Source organism: Lathyrus oleraceus, chromosome 2 (assembly GCF_024323335.1).
Source record: "Lathyrus oleraceus cultivar Zhongwan6 chromosome 2, CAAS_Psat_ZW6_1.0, whole genome shotgun sequence".
NCBI classification, from domain to species: domain Eukaryota; kingdom Viridiplantae; phylum Streptophyta; class Magnoliopsida; order Fabales; family Fabaceae; genus Lathyrus; species Lathyrus oleraceus.
In genome coordinates, this window is record NC_066580.1 from 52,396,424 (window position 1) to 52,414,025 (window position 17,602).

At 37.0% G+C, this 17,602-nt stretch overlaps 1 long non-coding RNA gene across 1 annotated transcript; it reads right to left on the bottom strand.

Moving 5' to 3' along the window:
* Positions 1 to 1,314: 1,314 nt before the first annotated feature.
* LOC127118058 (uncharacterized) lies at positions 1,315 to 15,715 on the bottom strand. Its single transcript, XR_007802084.1, has 3 exons — positions 15,565 to 15,715; positions 1,658 to 1,744; positions 1,315 to 1,509 (listed from the first exon to the last, which is right to left on the bottom strand). It is a non-coding gene; the product is annotated as an uncharacterized LOC127118058 (long non-coding RNA).
* Positions 15,716 to 17,602: the final 1,887 nt, after the last annotated feature.

Sequence of the window (17,602 nt, forward strand, 5' to 3'; positions counted from 1 at the left end):
GGTTCGTAGTTATTTCTAATGGATTAGTTTAGATATTTTATTTCTTTCTTACGTTTGTTTTTGAGTTGTTTTGCTTTGGTTGTTTATGTGTTTAAAAAACCTTTTCTTTCTTTTTATATGTTTATAAATTCTTTTAGATTTTTCCAATACCACTGGTACCTTTCTTTTGGTGCCCTTAAAAAAATGTCACATGCTAATTTCAAAAGAATATGGTTGATACATGATGACATCTTTGTATGAAGTTTGCTATTAATTAATATAAAATATAGTTTAAAAAAGTTGAAACCTACAATTCCTCTTAATTAATTGTTTTTGGTTACTTTTATTAATTTTCTCAAGGAAGAACTATAGATAATTCACTAAACATCAATAAAAACCAGTTTCATTTAGTTTATAAAAAATTTCTCGTGACTAAAAGACCTTCAATGTATGTAAGTTATCCTCTTAGTTTAAAATATATGTCACTTAAACAAAATAAAGTGATTTAAATTGAATGTTAATTTTATTTTTTAATGTAATATTTTTCTCTTTCAATTATGCTATTAATAGTGACTATATATCTACGTATTATTATGACTATTATTTCTCTTTGTATTTACGATACTACAAAACACGCTAATAATTATTTTTTATATAAAAAATAATATTCAACTAAATACTATTTTTCTTTTTGTATGTATGATACTGCAAAATACATCAATAACTATTTTTTAATCAAATATATTATATATATAAAATAATAATCAACTAAAGTCCAATAGTACAAAGATAGAGGAGTAAATCACTACAACAAAATAGGATTTAGGCAACAAGAAAAAACCGCGGTTAGAAGTATGAAAACCGTAGCCTGAGTCTTCAGGCCACAGTTATCTGTACGTGGAATATACAGCCGTTGCCTATTCCTGTAAGATATGGTTTCTTTATTTTAGCCCACGGAAAATCAAAAACGTCACCTGGATTGTAAATAGGCCACGGTTTTATAATTTATTTTATACTGCGGTTTTGAATAAGCTACGTTGTATAACTGTTGTCTATTAATTAGACTACATTTCTCAAAAAACAGATTAAACCATATTTTTTATTTAGACTCCCCTTTAAAACCGTTGCTTAATCTTAAAGCCACAACTTTTTGTCCTAGTTTAACTTCAGTTTTTTTTTTCAATTAGACAATATTTAATATTTATTCAAGTATTGATAACATTAAATTTGTCATAAACATTTATATTAAAGTCTGTAATATACTCTATTATATAAAAACTAATGTATTATTCAAAAATACTAAATTATTCAAAAATACTAATTAGTAATATGAAATGTTATATAATCTCTATTATGTATAGAAAACATTAGTTAATAATATGAAATATAATAGAATCTCTTTTATATAAAAACACATGTTAAAAATCAATTCAAGTACTATAAATTTTTAAATTAACATAGTATAGTTGTCTTCAGTAATTTCAAATCTTCACCACTTTCATCATCTCGAGGATCATCTTTGATTATAACCTATAATCATAAAAAATAATTATTTCAAAATTGGAAATTATCAAATTTATTTCAATAAATAAAAATTAATTGTAAGCTATTTCTTTCTTCCATTTCATTCCACACATAAATCAATTTTGGACTTTATTTTATGGGATAACAAATTGACCTTCTTTAAGAACAATGCATTGTGGGAATCCTATTTAAGGAGAACAAATTGACTTCCATGCATTCTTCTTACAACATAGATTCTTGGCTGCATGAAAAGAAATGACCAGTTAGTTAATGGACGAGTGATACTCAAAACCTAAATCATTGAGAGAGAATAAAGTATACATTTTAAAACAAAAATAGGTTTTTAAAAGACATTGTCAATAACTAATCATCGTTCACACATTGAAAAGATCATTATGATATTCATAGTTAAACAACACAACTTAAATACCACAAAAGTACAATATAAATATATTCAAACTTAAACAACACAATAATATTAAAAGGCTTTTATGATCACAGGTTTTCTATTACACAATTTTCAACTAAGTTTCTAATTATTTAAGCATCTTAACCATGAATTTCAAGAATAAATTTGCAAAACAAAAACAGTTCCACTAATAGCAAACATGAGGGAAATGCATACATGTAATAAAAATAAAAGAATAAACAAACTCACAAGTTCATAAAATTGGAAAATATTTATTAGTAGTGCTTGTCAAATCTCAAAGTAAACGCCTGCAAAAGATACAAAAGTAAAATCAACCAAGGGTTTAAACATCCATGAATAACCAAAATATGTATAGTCTTATGACCTTTCAAAATACAATTTTAATGGTATGAACATGACACAATGAATTTTTGGAATGAAACAAACCTTCAGCTAAAGCTTATCACAGAAAACGCAGTTGTCAAAAATGAAAAAAATAATAGTCTAGAAGCACTAAAAATAGGCTGGAACACAGTCGATTAAGCCTAAAACCAGGCTAGAAGCACTAAAAACAGGATGGAACACAGTCGATTAAGCCTAAAACCACCAAAGAATAATGTCGTTGAACTGCTAACCTTACCAAATGTATCAGATATTTCCAAAGTTAAGTAGTTTTCATAGGATTCATTTAATAATAAACATGTTATTATAAAGAAAACAATATATAAAATCTCCCCATTAAGCATATAAAGATGCTTATAAAAAGAATGCGTAAAGTTGTTTCAAAGTGTGAGAACTTATTGCTTCAATTGTCCCCTTCCATTAATTAAGCTACTAGACATTTGAATTGAAATTAAGGATAAAATTCAAGTGCGTGAAGCTTGAATACATGGTATGAGCAGATAGGATAAATAGTAATTAGTAGTAATCCATTTCAATGAGTGAAATTGGATACTTTTTCTCTGAATTCAATAGGAAATCCATGTTTTAGGTGTCCCGGTAATCTCAATTCTATATGAGAACTCATTTGGAAGGAATCAATGCAATACAGAGTAGTCATTCCCAAATAGGAACAAGAAAAACATAGCTAAGTAATCTTTACAAAATTTAACTTTACAAATTTCCAATAAACAAGTATACTCACGTTTACAGGAGACCCTAACAATTTTTCTCATTATTCTCAAACCCAATTTTCATATAAATAATTATAAAATCCATAATTTTTTATAATAACTATTGAAACCTAAATCAAGCTATAATCTCTTTCTGTTAGAGATCAAACGATCTTCGTATCTGTTGATTGTATTTTTAAGTGTCAGGTTTTTGTTATCGTCTCCACAGGGATTGTGAGATATCGCCGCCTTTCGACAGTTGTTTCAATTCTTAACTCGTAGTAACAAGGGGTTTTTGGTTTTAGTCACTGTATCTTGCATAAAAGTGTGATAAAATGCGGTAAAAGATTTGGTTTTAATATTTGAGAAATATTGCCAAAGTTAGGGTTCGACGATCACTTTGCATGTATATGTTCGATCAACAAAACCTATAAACTCCTTTAGATGATAAACTATTTCACAAAGTCCTCCCAATGTGTTTATCTCTAACACACATTGTGAGTTTTCCCATTTTGATCCATTGTTTATCTCTAACACAATCTATCAAAATGACAACTTTTTGGTTCAACCTTATGGTGAACAAAATCATTCATTACTATCTCTAGCTAACAAACAAGATTGGATGAAAACCTAGGTAAAGAGTTGGTAAACATCTCTCGATCATAAACCAACACAAAGAGTTTTCAATAAAACAAAGTTTTCACCATATATTCACCATTAAAGAGTTTACAAATGAAGATCATCCCATTTACACACAAAGCTAATGATCAACTACATCTAACCTTGACAAAATGAAGAACTTAGCTACTCATTTTCATGGTAGCTTGGTCAACAAGTTTCGGAAGAAGGTTGATCAACATCCGAGTCGAATAATCGAGATTGGATGGGAATCCACCTTCTTTTTGTGAAAGATTGTTAAGAGATGAAGAGAAATGATTTCTAGGTCAGAAAGTATCTCTAGAGCAATTCTGGAAAATATCTAAAAAGTACAAAAGTATGGAGGTGTAAAAGTATGGCTCCAAAAAGTAGCCCTTGCTACTTATAGTGCTGCTACTGAGTTGTCATGCTCGCTAGGCGAGCAGAATGACTCTCCTAGCGAGCCCCAAAATGAGGCACCTAAGGCACCTGCGCCCAAAGAAATAACCTTTTCCAGATTGGCATGTTCGCTAGGCGAACAAAACCTTCGCTAGGCGAAGCACACGCTTCACCCTTCGCTCAAGCGAGCTTAGGAGGTTTTGCTACTGTAATTGCTCGCTGGGAGCTCGCTAATGGCTCGCCTAGCGAGTGAGTGCTGGTTGCGCTTTTGACCAAGTCTGGACGTGTTCGCTACACCCTTCGCTGGCTGCTCGCCTAGCGAGTTTGCTGATGTTTGCTACTGTAAAATACTGGAGCTCTTCGCTGGATTCTCGCTAGGTGCTCGCCTAGCGAGCTCTTCGCCACAGCCCTCGGCTAGCGAGCAAGCTGATGAATGCATCCCTTTTTTGGTCCCTTTGCCAACTTTCTTGTGGCTTCATTTTCTATTATTTCATGCCCTATTCCTGCACAATAACACACAAATCAAAGGTACCAAGATCGTTTATCATTGTATTGCAATTCATCTAAAACAAAGGTGGTTTCGAACACTTTGGCAAGGAAATGGAGTGAAAGATGCCCATATTTGATAGCTCAAATAAGCACTTTTGGGTATCTAACAACTCTCCCCAACTAGATTCTTGCTTGTCCTCAAGCACAGTATGCCTCTTGAAGGACAAGAGGTTGCATTAAGAAAAAGGTTTCTCCGAAATCGGATAAAACGGCTCAAACACAAGTGAATCAGCAGATACAAATTTCCAACGGTTAGAATAAAATAATACACAAGAACTAAAACTTAATAGCAATGCGAAATATGTATCTATCCACAACAATATTATCTTGAATGAATCATCCTATCTCTCCTCTTCGAATAAGGATTGAAGAAATTACGCGTTTGCAACCGCGGGAATAATCTCACTCTCCAACAAACAATGAAGAAATCAATTCAATTCATACAATGTCTAACAATTATAAATGGTAATGTGGAAGCACGAAGATCACTAAGGACTTTTCGGTTGAAGCTTGGTTCGGTTAACAAACAAGGGTCATTTCTAAGGCCATTGAAAACGAAATTGCCGATGCAAAAGAGACATTCACTGTACATTATTCACACATCTCAACTTCGTTCCATTTGTTTCTCATTTGAAACCTTCACAACTCGATTTTCGTTTTTCCCTATTTTTCTTCCAAGCAAGCATTCATTTTTTTTTCTACTTTTTTCTTTTCTTTCACATCATATTTACAAACAGATGTTTCTCTTTTCTATATTTTATATATATATTTTTTATGCTTGCTCGGTTTTTCAAGAGTTGTGGCACTTACCGATTCTCATTTTCTATCTCCCCAACTTATTTCTTACTCATCCTAAGTGAATGCTCTTGACTTTTTACGGCAAAAGAACAATTATCAAAATTTTCCGGGTTGTAAAAAAAAGATTTTTAAAATCTCGCTTTATTTCAAGCTGAGATTCAACTGTTTAAGCTCAAAGGGGTTAACGAATACTCTCTCTGCTCACAGGTAAGTTGTATTTGGAACTGGTTGTGCTCGATAGAAAACAAGTTCCTTGATCATTTCTAATTGCTTCCACATATTCACAATAATAAAAGACAAAGATGAATCAAATGAATCAACAAAGCTTATTAGAATCTAGCATTTAAGTGTACAATGGAGGTTTCCTCACAATTTGTGGTTTTAAGTCCTAGATGAAACATTCATTCAATTATGTTGCAAAAAGACAATATTCAATTACAAAAAGAGTAAAGTTCTTAATGCATTCTAAAATTCTAGCCGGAGGTAACCATGTACCTTAGCATTATTCACTTGTTTATTTTTATCATTGCCATCCAAGCTCGGATGCACCTTCATTGGATACTTCTTTGAGGAGCAACCAATCTAGAAGGTTTGACACTCAACCAACCAAAAATTTATTAAAACAACGAAATTTAAAACATAAATAATAACATTACTTCAAAATTTAAAATTGTTCATGGGGACAAAACACCCCAAAAGTACATAACCAACATCAAAATACACAAATCTGAAAATACAATAGAAATAAAACATAATATAAAAAATAAAATAAACTTAGCCCTCCAAGGACTCATAACCCTCATCACTACCGGCTTCAGAACCGGTAGCCTCATCATCATCATCATCATCTTCAGCAGCACCAGAAGAAGCACCAGCACCCGCCCCCTCTCCAAACACAGGCCTGTCCACAAGCCAGCTAGCGTGCTGCAGAAACTGCTCACGTGTCATCATAGAATGCTCTCAGGAGGGGTCGCGCATCTGCAGCTGTAACAGCTGCATAGAATCGTGCATATCGAGCATGGCGCGCTGAGTTGCCGCCATCCAATCCCAGTTGTAGTTGCAGACAGCCTGCTGGAAAGGATCGGATCCTAGAGTAGAAGTACCAGGACCATCAGAAGCCCCGATAACCTCAGCAGCTGAACTACTTCTTACATTCTTCGGTTTGCAATACTTGGCCACGTATCGGTCATCAATGGGCGGCGGGATCCTTACTTGACCCCTAGAGGGTAGCCTCACCCTTGCTTGCAGGCGCAAAGCCATGATTAGGCAAGGGAAAGCCAGGGGACAATTCACTCGTGCCCCCGACTTTAGCCCGCTTTCAATCACGGACTTCAGCTCAAAAGCAATAATCCTTGCCACATCAATCTAGACGTTCGTGAGGATGTTGTGTACCAAGTGTGCCACTGGGATCGGCACGGTAGAAGTATGAGACTTGGGTGCGATGTTTGTAAGAACCAACAAAAGGATCAGTTGAGCCAAGGGAATCATGTCCTCCCTATGGTATCTCATGGGAACCCCAAATGGGTTCAGCTCAACTGATTTCCCTTTCAAAAGCAGGGCAGCAAAAATCGAATCAGTATCCCTGTGAAGCCTTAATTCTTGGTGGTAGGTGTCTCTCTCCTCGGCTCCCAGATGGAGCGATTCACCCAGGACACGGTTAATTGCATCCCGATCGAACGTAACAGGACGGCCAGACACTCTAGACGTCCATGTGAATGGCTCGTCGTCGTTCGGCAGTGCGTTCGCGTAGAACTCACGCACTGTTGCGATATCGTAATGCTCTAGGGGGGATATTAACCGATCCCACTTTTTGCTGTTAATCAACCCGGCGAATGTTCGGTTCGTGCCTTCGGGGTTGATTAAAAATCTCTTTACCGGCAAAATCTTTCGCTTTTCCAAAGCAATATATCTTGCGGCTTGCTTTGGCCCGACAAATTTGTCGGTGTCGAATTGTATTGGTACGGGACAGGAAGTGTTCCCGCCTTTTCTCTTTTTCGAAGCTCCGGACCTGGATTCCATCTGCAAAAACATAGAGAGGAAACAACACAAACACAAAACAGATTAGAAAGCAAAACCAGAATTCCAACTACTGTCATGGTCGCTGCTGCTTCGCCTAGCGAGAACCTATCGAAGCTTCGCTACAGGTTCGCCTAGCGAAGTGGCAGCGAATGCGTGCCACTGATTCGCCTAGCGAGTTGCTAGCGAATCTTACGGGTTTTTGGGTTCTGCAATGTTTACAGTGAAATTTTGGCAAAACCCAAGGTCTCATGGTATCTATTTCAGAACAAAATGATTTATCAAGAACGACATTGTTCTAATGTACATGCAAATCTATACCCACATGCAAAATCTAATGTACCCATTCCCCCAAATTCACCCTAAATGACATATACATCAGAAATTTACAAAGTTAAAACATAAAGAAATGGAATTAGGGCAAACCTTAGTGAAAGAGATTGATTGAATTTGAAGTGCACAGTGAGGTTTGCAATGCAATGTAACCGTTTAGGGTTTGAGTGAGATGAAAAGTGAGAGAGTGTTTGTGAGAGTTGTGTGAGTGCTTCAGTTCAGAGTGGTAAAAAGAAAAATTGCATTTGGGCCCAAAAGAGTGGCCTGCTGAGAATTAAATTAGTGCTGCCACGCAGCGCTCGCTGCTGCCTCGGCTAGCGAGCAACTAGCGAATCCGCTCGCTACTGCTTCGCCTAGCGAGCAGTTAGCGAGCATGACAGCATTTGCTTTTTCAAAATTAGCATTCCTGGTACATTCAGCCAGGTTTTAACAATTGGAATCCCAATACGACACCACAGAAAAACTGTAAATACTTACAATGTTGGGGTGCCTCCCAACAAGCGCTTGTTTAACGTCGGATAAGCTCGACGGTGCGATGCTCACAGAGGAGCATCCAAAGAAATAGCACAGCTCTCGTGATCCACATGACCGCCGAGATAAACCTTCAAACGTTGGCCATTAACGGTCCAACTCTCCTTCTTTTCCATGTCCTCAATGACAATAGCTCCGTACTCCTTAACTTCTTTGACCCGAAATGGCCCGGACCATTTTGATTTCAACTTTCTGGGGAATAACTTCAACCTGGAATTGAACAATAGGACCAACTGTCCGGGACAAATTCTTTCTTTCGAAGCTTTTTGTCATGATATTTTTTTACCTTTTCTTTGTACAACCAACTTGAGTGATATGCGGCATTGCGCATCTCTTCCAACTCAAGCAGTTGCACCTTCTGTTTCTCACCGGCCAAATCCTTTTCAAAATTTAAAAATTTCAGAGCCCACAAGGCTTTGTGCTCCAATTCGACCGGCAAATGGCAAGTTTTACCAAACATCAATTGAAAAGGAGTGAGCCCAATTGGAGCTTTAAAGGCGGTACGGTATGCCCATAACGCTTCATCCAATTTTTGTGACCACTCTTTTTTCAAATTTGACACAGTTTTTTCGAGAATTCTCTTAATCTCACGATTAGAGACCTCGGCTTGCCCATTAGCCTGTGGGTGATACGGAGTTGCCACTCTGTGTGATACACCGTAATGTTTTAAAATGCTTTCCAACGGTGCATTACAAAAGTGTGACCCTCCGTCACTTATCAACACTCGGGGGGTTCCGAAACGGGAAAATATGTTTTTCTTCAAAAAATTTATTACCGTTTTCGCATCCGCACGGGGGTGAGGCGATCGCCTCAACCCACTTAGAAACGTAATCAACTGCGACAAGCATATACTCGTTACCATAAGAGGGTGGGAATGGTCCTACAAAATCGATGCCCCAACAATCAAATACTTCGACCTCTTGGATGTTTTGGAGAGGCATCTCGTCTCTCTTACCAATCCCATCGCTTCTCTGGCAACTATCACAACTTTGCGCATGGGTATGTGCGTCTTTGAAAATAGTGGGCCAATAAAATCCTGACTGAAGGATTTTAGTGGCCGTTCTCACCCCATTATAGTGTTCGCCGTAAGGCGAGTTGTGACAATGCCAAAGTATGTTATGCGCTTCATCGCCAGTAACGCATCTCCTTAAAAGGTTATCACTACCCAACTTAAACAAGTACGGGTCATCCCATACGTAATACTTGGCATCCGAAAGAAACTTCCTTTTTTGGTTCGAAGTTAGGTCGGGAGGCACAAAACCACTAGCCTTGTGGTTCGCAAAGTCTGCAAACCACGGCCTAACTTGAATTTTGAAAAGTTTTTCATCAGGAAACTCTTCCCAGATTTCCTTCTCTGAAGCGGTAACCTCCACATTAACTAAGCGAGATAAATGATCTGCCACCAAATTTTCCGATCCTTTCTTGTCTTTGATTTCAACATCAAATTCTTGCAACAAGAGGATCCAACGGATGAGCCTTTGCTTCGAATCCGGTTTGGTGAGCAAATATTTAATCGCCGAGTGGTCGGTATACACTATGACTTTAGACCCTATAAGATAGGACCTAAACTTTTCAAGCGCATACACTATCGCAAGTAATTCTTTTTCAGTGTTGGCATAGTTAATTTGAGCCTCATTAAGAACTTTACTTGCGTAATGTATCACATGAAAATTTTTCTCTTTTCTTTGGCCTAATACCGCTCCGATTGCATAGTCGCTCGCATCACACATTAGCTCAAAATTTAAATTCCAATTTGGAGCGACTATAATTGGAGCGGTAACCAATTTTTCTTTCAAAGTCTCAAAAGCTTGCAAACATTCATCGGTTAAGAGAAATACCTGGTCCTTAGCTAGCAAATTACTCAAAGGCTTAGCTACCTTTGAGAAGTCTTTGATAAAGCGCCGATAGAACCCGGCGTGCCCCAAAAAGCTTCGGATTCCCTTCACATTCACCGGAGGAGGTAACTTTTCAATCACTTCAACCTTAGCACGATCAACTTCAAGCCCTCTTGAAGAGACTTTATGGCCAAGCACTATCCCCTCGGTCACCATGAAGTGGCACTTCTCCCAATTAAGCACAAGATTGGTCTTCACACATCTTTCAAGCACCGTTTTCAAGTTTGCCAAGCATAAACTAAAGGAACCACCAAATACCGAGAAGTCATCCATGAAGACTTCCATTGTTTTCTCAATAAGGTCGACAAAAATGGCTTGCACACATCTTTGGAAAGTCGCCGGTGCATTGCACAACCCAAAGGGCATTTTTCGGTATGCGAAAACTCCAAACGGACATGTGAAAGTCGTCTTTTCATGATCGGCCGGGTCAACCGCAATTTGGTTATACCCGGAATAGCCATCCAAGAAACAATAGTATTGTTGCCCCGAGAGTCTTTCGAGCATTTGATCCATGAACGAGAGTGGAAAATGATCTTTTCGAGTTGCGATATTCAACCGCCTATATTCAATACACATTCGCCACCCCGTTGCAACTTTAGTAGGGATCAACTCATCCTTGTCATTTCGGATCACGGTAATTCCACCTTTCTTCGGAACCACATGCACAGGACTAACCCATGGACTATCCGAAATCGGGTAAATCATTCCCGCATCCAACAACTTGACAACTTCCTTTCTAACAACCTCCTTCATAGTAGGATTTAAGCGGCGTTGTGGTTGAGCTACCGACTTAAAATCCTCTTCCATTAAGATCTTGTGCATGCAATAGGAAGGACTAATTCCTTTTAGATCGGAAAGAGTCCAACCCATGGCTTCTTGATTTTTTTTCAACACATTGATCAAACGGGCTTCTTCATCATTTGACAAAAGGTTGCTTATGATGACCGGCTTTGCTTCAGTCTCATCTAGGAATACATACTTCAAAGTAGAAGGTAACATTTTCAATTCAATAGGCGCTTTTTCTTCATTAACCTCCTTCTTCAAGTCTTCTTCCTCCACTTCCCACGGTTGTAGTTCGTTTAAACCATCAAGTTCCCTTAAGTATTCATCAAGAGCTTGCTCTTCTTCAGCTGTGAAAACTTCAAATGAGTCGTCAAGAGCTAACTCCATAGGAGATATCTCATGAATATGCTTAGAAACCTCCAAAATTGCCTCTCCGATCACATCGATGCGAAAGCTATCATTTCTATCTTTTGAATGCTTCATTGCTTCGAATAGATCGAATGTAACTTCTTCATTTTGGACTCTCACCTTCATCAAATCGTCATCAACGTCTATCATCATGCGCGCGGTTTTCATGAACGGTCGGCCCAGAATGAGCGGAGCATCATCACCCTCTTCCATATCAATAACAATAAAATCGACCGGGAAAAAGAATTTGTCGACTTTAACCAAAACATCTTGGGCTACGCCTTGAGGATGGGTAGTCGACTTATCGGCCAATTGCAACGTCATCCGGATGGACTTAATTTCTATGTTGCCAAGCCTCTTTACAATAGATAATGGTATAAGATTAATGCTTGACCCTAAATCAATTAGTCCTTTTCCGACATAGATATCACCAATTTTAACCGGCAAAGTAACTCGTCCCGGATCAACCTCTTTTTTCGGAAGCGTCCTTTGAATAATTGCACTACAGCTCGCATCTAGGACAATGGTCTCCGGTTCCGTATACCTCCGCTTTTTTGTAAGTATGTCTTTCATGAATTTGGCATACTTGGGCATTTGCTCCAATGCTTCGGAAAACGGAATGTTGATTTGCAGTTGTTTAAAAATATCCATGAACTGGGCGTAATTCCGTTCATTCTCCCTTTTGGATGGAGCATGTGGATAAGGAAGGTTTTGGATTGGAGTAGCGCTCACTACCTCCTTTCCTTTAGCAACTCTAGAACTTCTCGCTCTTTTCTTTTTCACTTCCTCCACCATTACTTCATCACTCTTATTTTTCTCAATTTCCACACTTTCTTTCTTTTCAACTTCACCATTCTTTTTATTCTTTTCACTTTCTTCCTCACTCCACTCCCCCACTTCACCATCAATATTATCCTCCAATATTTCCTCTTTTCCTCTCTTTGTTCACTCTCATCTCTTTTTTTATTCTCACTAATCAACTCCCTCCCACTTCTCGTCGTGATCGCTTTACAATGCTCCTTAGGATTTGTTTGCGTGTTCGCCGAAAAGGATGGACCGGGTTGTTGTTCCGCTAGTTGCTTAGCAAGTTGTCCAACTTGAGTCTCGAGATTTTTGATTGCCGCATCGTTGCTCTTTTGATTAGCCATTGACATTTGCATAAATTGTGTCAATGTCTCTTCTAATTTTGAAGTTACGACCGGCGGTTGTTGAGGTTGATAAGGATTTTGGGGAGGGTTTTGACGGCTAGAAGAACCACCCCCATAACCTTGGTTATGGTAATAATTACTCCTAGGTTGGAACCCTTGATTCCCTTGGAAGTGTTGTTGTTGATTTTGAGGATGTGGTTGATAAGATTGTTGTTGTTGTTGTCTCGGTTGGTAGTCTCGTTGGTTTTCCATGTAGTTTACTTCTTCGAACCCGGGAGGTGGACAAAATCCGGTGTCATGCTCACCTTTGCAAAGCTCACAACAAGCTATTTGTTTAGCTTTTGAAGGTTCTCTCAACTCTTTTATTTGCTGCGTTAAGAGTTCCACTTGTTGTGAAATGAGTTTGTTTTAGGCAAGAATGACATCGTTCGTCCCAAGTTCAAGCACTCCCGGCTTCTTCAAAGAGTTGCCTCTACTTTGACTTTGAAGATCATTTAGAGCCATTCGATTTATGATATCTGTAGCTTCTTCGGCGTTTTTAGACAATAAAGAACCACCCGAGGTAGCATCCAACAAAGTCTTGCAGTTTGGTTGAAGTCCATTTTTGAAAATATGGATTTGAGTCAATTCATCAAAACCATGCCCTTTACACTTCCGAAGCATGGATTTGAATATTTCCCACGCCTCATTTAATGATTCGTTGGTTCCTTGTGAAAACACTGAGATGGCCGTCTTGGATTCCATGAACCGGTTGTGGGAGAAAAATCTTTCGATGAACTTCTCTTCCAACACGTTCCAATCTGTCATGACGGCTGGTGTTTGATCTAAGTACCAATCTTTTGCTTTGCCGAGCAAAGCGTGGGGAAATAATCTTCTAAACAACGGTAGCTCTTGAGCTTGATCAACTCCGGCCACCAATGCTATCTCGTAAAATTTGGTGAGAAAAGCAAAGGGATCTTCATGGTCCATTCCGGTGAATGGACTTCCATATAGTAAATTAAGAGTTCCCGTTTTCATCTCAGCTTGCCTTCCCGTGTGGTTGGCAAACTGAGCAGTATTCCTTGGACTGTTTACACATGGAGTGGAAATGGGCGGTGGTGGTGGTTCCATGGTAGGTATAAACGGTGGTGGATGTGTGGTAGAAGAACTTTCTCCTTGTTCTTATCGTTGTCTAGCTTGTTGCCTCCTTCGTCTCGTTCTGCTATTCAGCCTCCTTGCGGTTCTTTCGATCTCGGGATCAAAAAGAAGTTCGTCCACAGGAATCTTCCCTCGCATAAAACGAAAGCTGCACACTAAACCAAACAAATTACAAGCACAAGTCAAAAATTCGAAAGCTAAAAATTAAGCAACTATTGCGATGCTCGCAATATCAATTCACAATCCCCGGCAACGGCGCCATTTTGTTGATTGTATTTTTAAGTGTCGGGTTTTTGTTATCGTCTTCACATGGATTGTGAGATATCGCCGCCTTTCGACAGTTGTTTCAATTCTTAACTCGTAGTAACAAGGGGGTTTTTGGTTTTAGTCACAGTATCTTGCATAAAAGTGTAATAAAATGCGGTAAAAGATTTGGTTTTAATATTTGAGAAATATTGCCAAAGTTAGGGTTCGACGATCACTTTGCATGTATATGTTCGATCAACAAAACTTATAAACTCCTTTAGATGATAAACTATTTCACAAAATCCTCCCAATGTGTTTATCTCTAACACACATTATGAGTTTTCCCATTTTGATCCATTGTTTATCTCTAACACAATCTATCAAAATGACAACTTTTTGGTTCAACCTTATGGTGAACAAAATCATTCATTACTATCTCTAGCTAACAAACAAGATTGGATGAAAACCTAGGTAAAGAGTTGGTAAACATCTCTCGATCATAAACCAACACAAAGAGTTTTCAATAAAACAAAGTTTTCACCATATATTCACCATTAAAGAGTTTACAAATGAAGATCATCCCATTTACACACAAAGCTAATGATCATCTACATCTAACCTTGACAAAATGAAGAACTTAGCTACTCATTTTCATGGTAGCTTGGTCAACAAGTTTCGGAAGAAGGTTGATCAACATCCGAGTCGAATAATCGAGATTGGATGGGAATCCACCTTCTTTTTGTGAAAGATTGTTAAGAGATGAAGAGGAATGATTTCTAGGTCAGAAAGTATCTCTAGAGCAATGCTGGAAAACATCTAAAAAATACAAAAGTATGGAGGTGTAAAAGTATGGCTCTAAAAAGTAGCCCTTGCTACTTATAGTGTCGCTACTGAGCTGTCATGCTCGCTAGGCGAGCAGAATGGCTCGTCTAGCGAGCCCCAAAATGAGGCACCTGAGGCACCTGCGCCCAAAGAAATAACCTTTGCCAGATTGGCATGTTCGCTAGGCGAACAAAACCTTCGCTAGGCGAAGCACACACTTCACCCTTCGCTCCAGCGAGCTTAGGAGGTCTTGCTACTGTAATTTCTCGCTGGGAGCTCGCTAATGGCTCGCCTAGCGAGTGAGTGCTGGCTGCGCTTTTGACCAAGTCTGGACGTGTTCGCTACACCCTTCGCTGACTGCTTGCCTAGCGAGTTTGCTGATGTTTGCTACTGTAAAATACTGGAGCTCTTCGCTGGGTTCTCTCTAGGTGCTCGCCTAGCGAGCTCTTCGCCTAGCGAGCAAGCTGATGAATGCATCCCTTTTTTGGTCCCTTTGCCAACTTTCTTGTGGCTTTATTTTCTATTATTTCATGCCCTATTCCTGCACAATAACACACAAATCAAAGGTACCAAGATCGTTTATCATTGTATTGCAATTCATCTAACACAAAGGTAGTTTCGAACACTTTAGCAAGGAAATGGAGTGAAAGATGCCCATATTTGATAGCTCAAATAAGCACTTTTGGGTATCTAACAGTATCTTTCCTTGTTACTTCAATTTGAATAGAAAAGGGACAAATTTGAGCAAGTCTGAAAGTTTTGCAAGAAAGGGTTTAAGTATTTTTAGAAACCCTAAATTTAAATTAGAAAAGAGAAGAGATAGAGAGGATAAAGCCAACCTTAATCATGACTAAGCTGCATACGGTAGTTCTGGACGACAAGCGGCGGACGGTGAGCAACGGCCAACGAGGACAAGACGGAGCAAAGTGATGGAGATGTTAGATTTCTCAGTAACAATACGAAGACTTTTTTCTTTCTCTTAAAAATGATATTAACGAATGATTTTTACTTTATTTTACTGAAGTTAATATCAATAATATATAAATATCTATAATTTACAAAAACTTAACTCCAGTAAAATTTATATATAAAATTATAATTTGATTAAACTCTACCTATTTAAAAAAGTACTAATAGGTTATTAAATTTAATTTATGCAATTTTAAAAAAAACTCTTTTATATAGAATAGATATATTATTATTATTATTATTATTATTATTATTATTATTATTATTATTATTATTTTCTTATATTTATTTTATTGCAATTACAAAAATAATAATAGCAATATAATAATAATCTAAATATGTTAATATTACTTATAGAAAGTAACGATGTTAAATATTTTAATAATAATCTTTATTTTTAGATAAGATTAATAATTATATATTAATGGGGTAAAATATTTTTATACATATATTCAATTAAATTATGGCATCTAAATAGTTGTAAAAATATTTTAAAAATTAATATAAAAAGATATTTTCACTTGATTTGACAAAACATACGCATGTGAAAAAAGGTATACACCATTACTATTAATTGTGTTTTATATTGATTGTAATTTTTTATTTCTTTATTGTAGATCTTTCAATGCATTTTCTTTTAAAATGTTAAATAAAAATAATGGATTTAGGCTACAATTATTTATGTGGTCCTATATCAATAAAAATGTTGCCTAAAGTCAAAAATGTTGTAGTGAATGCACGAGAAGTGTCAAACTAAACTACTACTATAAAAACTAGAAGAGTCTAAATAGAAAAAGTAAAATACAACACATCAATTAAGATAGTTAGCCAAACCAAACCATCCTAATAGAAAGAAAAAATAAGTTAGATTTCTGACTTCGGGACCAACATCAATAAAAACCAAAAACATTAGAAGACACCAAAAATATTATGTCTAAGGAGTTGGTCGAAGACTTTTAAATTGCTATTGACTCATATAGGTAATGGGATTGTCGAGGCAAATAGAGAGAGCCCATGATGTAGACATAAACCTATTTAGGTATCATTTTCAAATAAGGAATATGTTCTTATCTTCTACATCATCCAAATATATAAATCTATCAATAAATACAATATCATTCTAGAATTTTCATAATGACCATACTATTTTGTGCTAAATTAGTAAGACAACACTTCTAATCCCTAAAATTAACGAGATCATGAAGGGAGCAACGATACAAGTGAGAGACACAACATATTAACTAAAACCTTAAGGCATTAGGTATATGGGCTCTCTCACTTATAAAGTGTTTCACCTCCAATTTTTTAAATAATGTGGGACTTTCAACTCGCACTTGTATCTTAATACCCGCCTCAAGTATGAGTTCATCCACTTATATGTCATTCCTCAAACAGAATATCTTTCATCCGCATACACTTGTATTGTTGTTGACACCTTTATCACGTAACAGAAACTTCAACATGACATGTTGCCTAACCACTACCATATCACGAAGACTTTTGATATAAGAAGACAATCATTTACTCAAACCATCGACTCTGAGACTACTGATGGGTCATAAAGACAACAATTGCATTGGGTAAAGAGCAACCACACAAGTGAAAGAGATACATTATATATTCACTCAAAATTTTAAGGCATTGAATATATGAGTCTTCTCACTTATAAAATTCTCAACCTCCATTTTTTTAAGCAATGTGAGACTTGTAACGAAATACTTGTATCTCAACAAAAACTTCACACAAATAGATAAATAGCTTAAAAAGATAGGAGATCTATACAAAGAATTAAACAACATAATTTTCATATAAAGATCATATACAACATGAAGGTCACCAACTTATATGTTATATAAAAATGGGAACTCGATTCAGCCCCATATACACGGTCGATGTAAAAAATTTAGA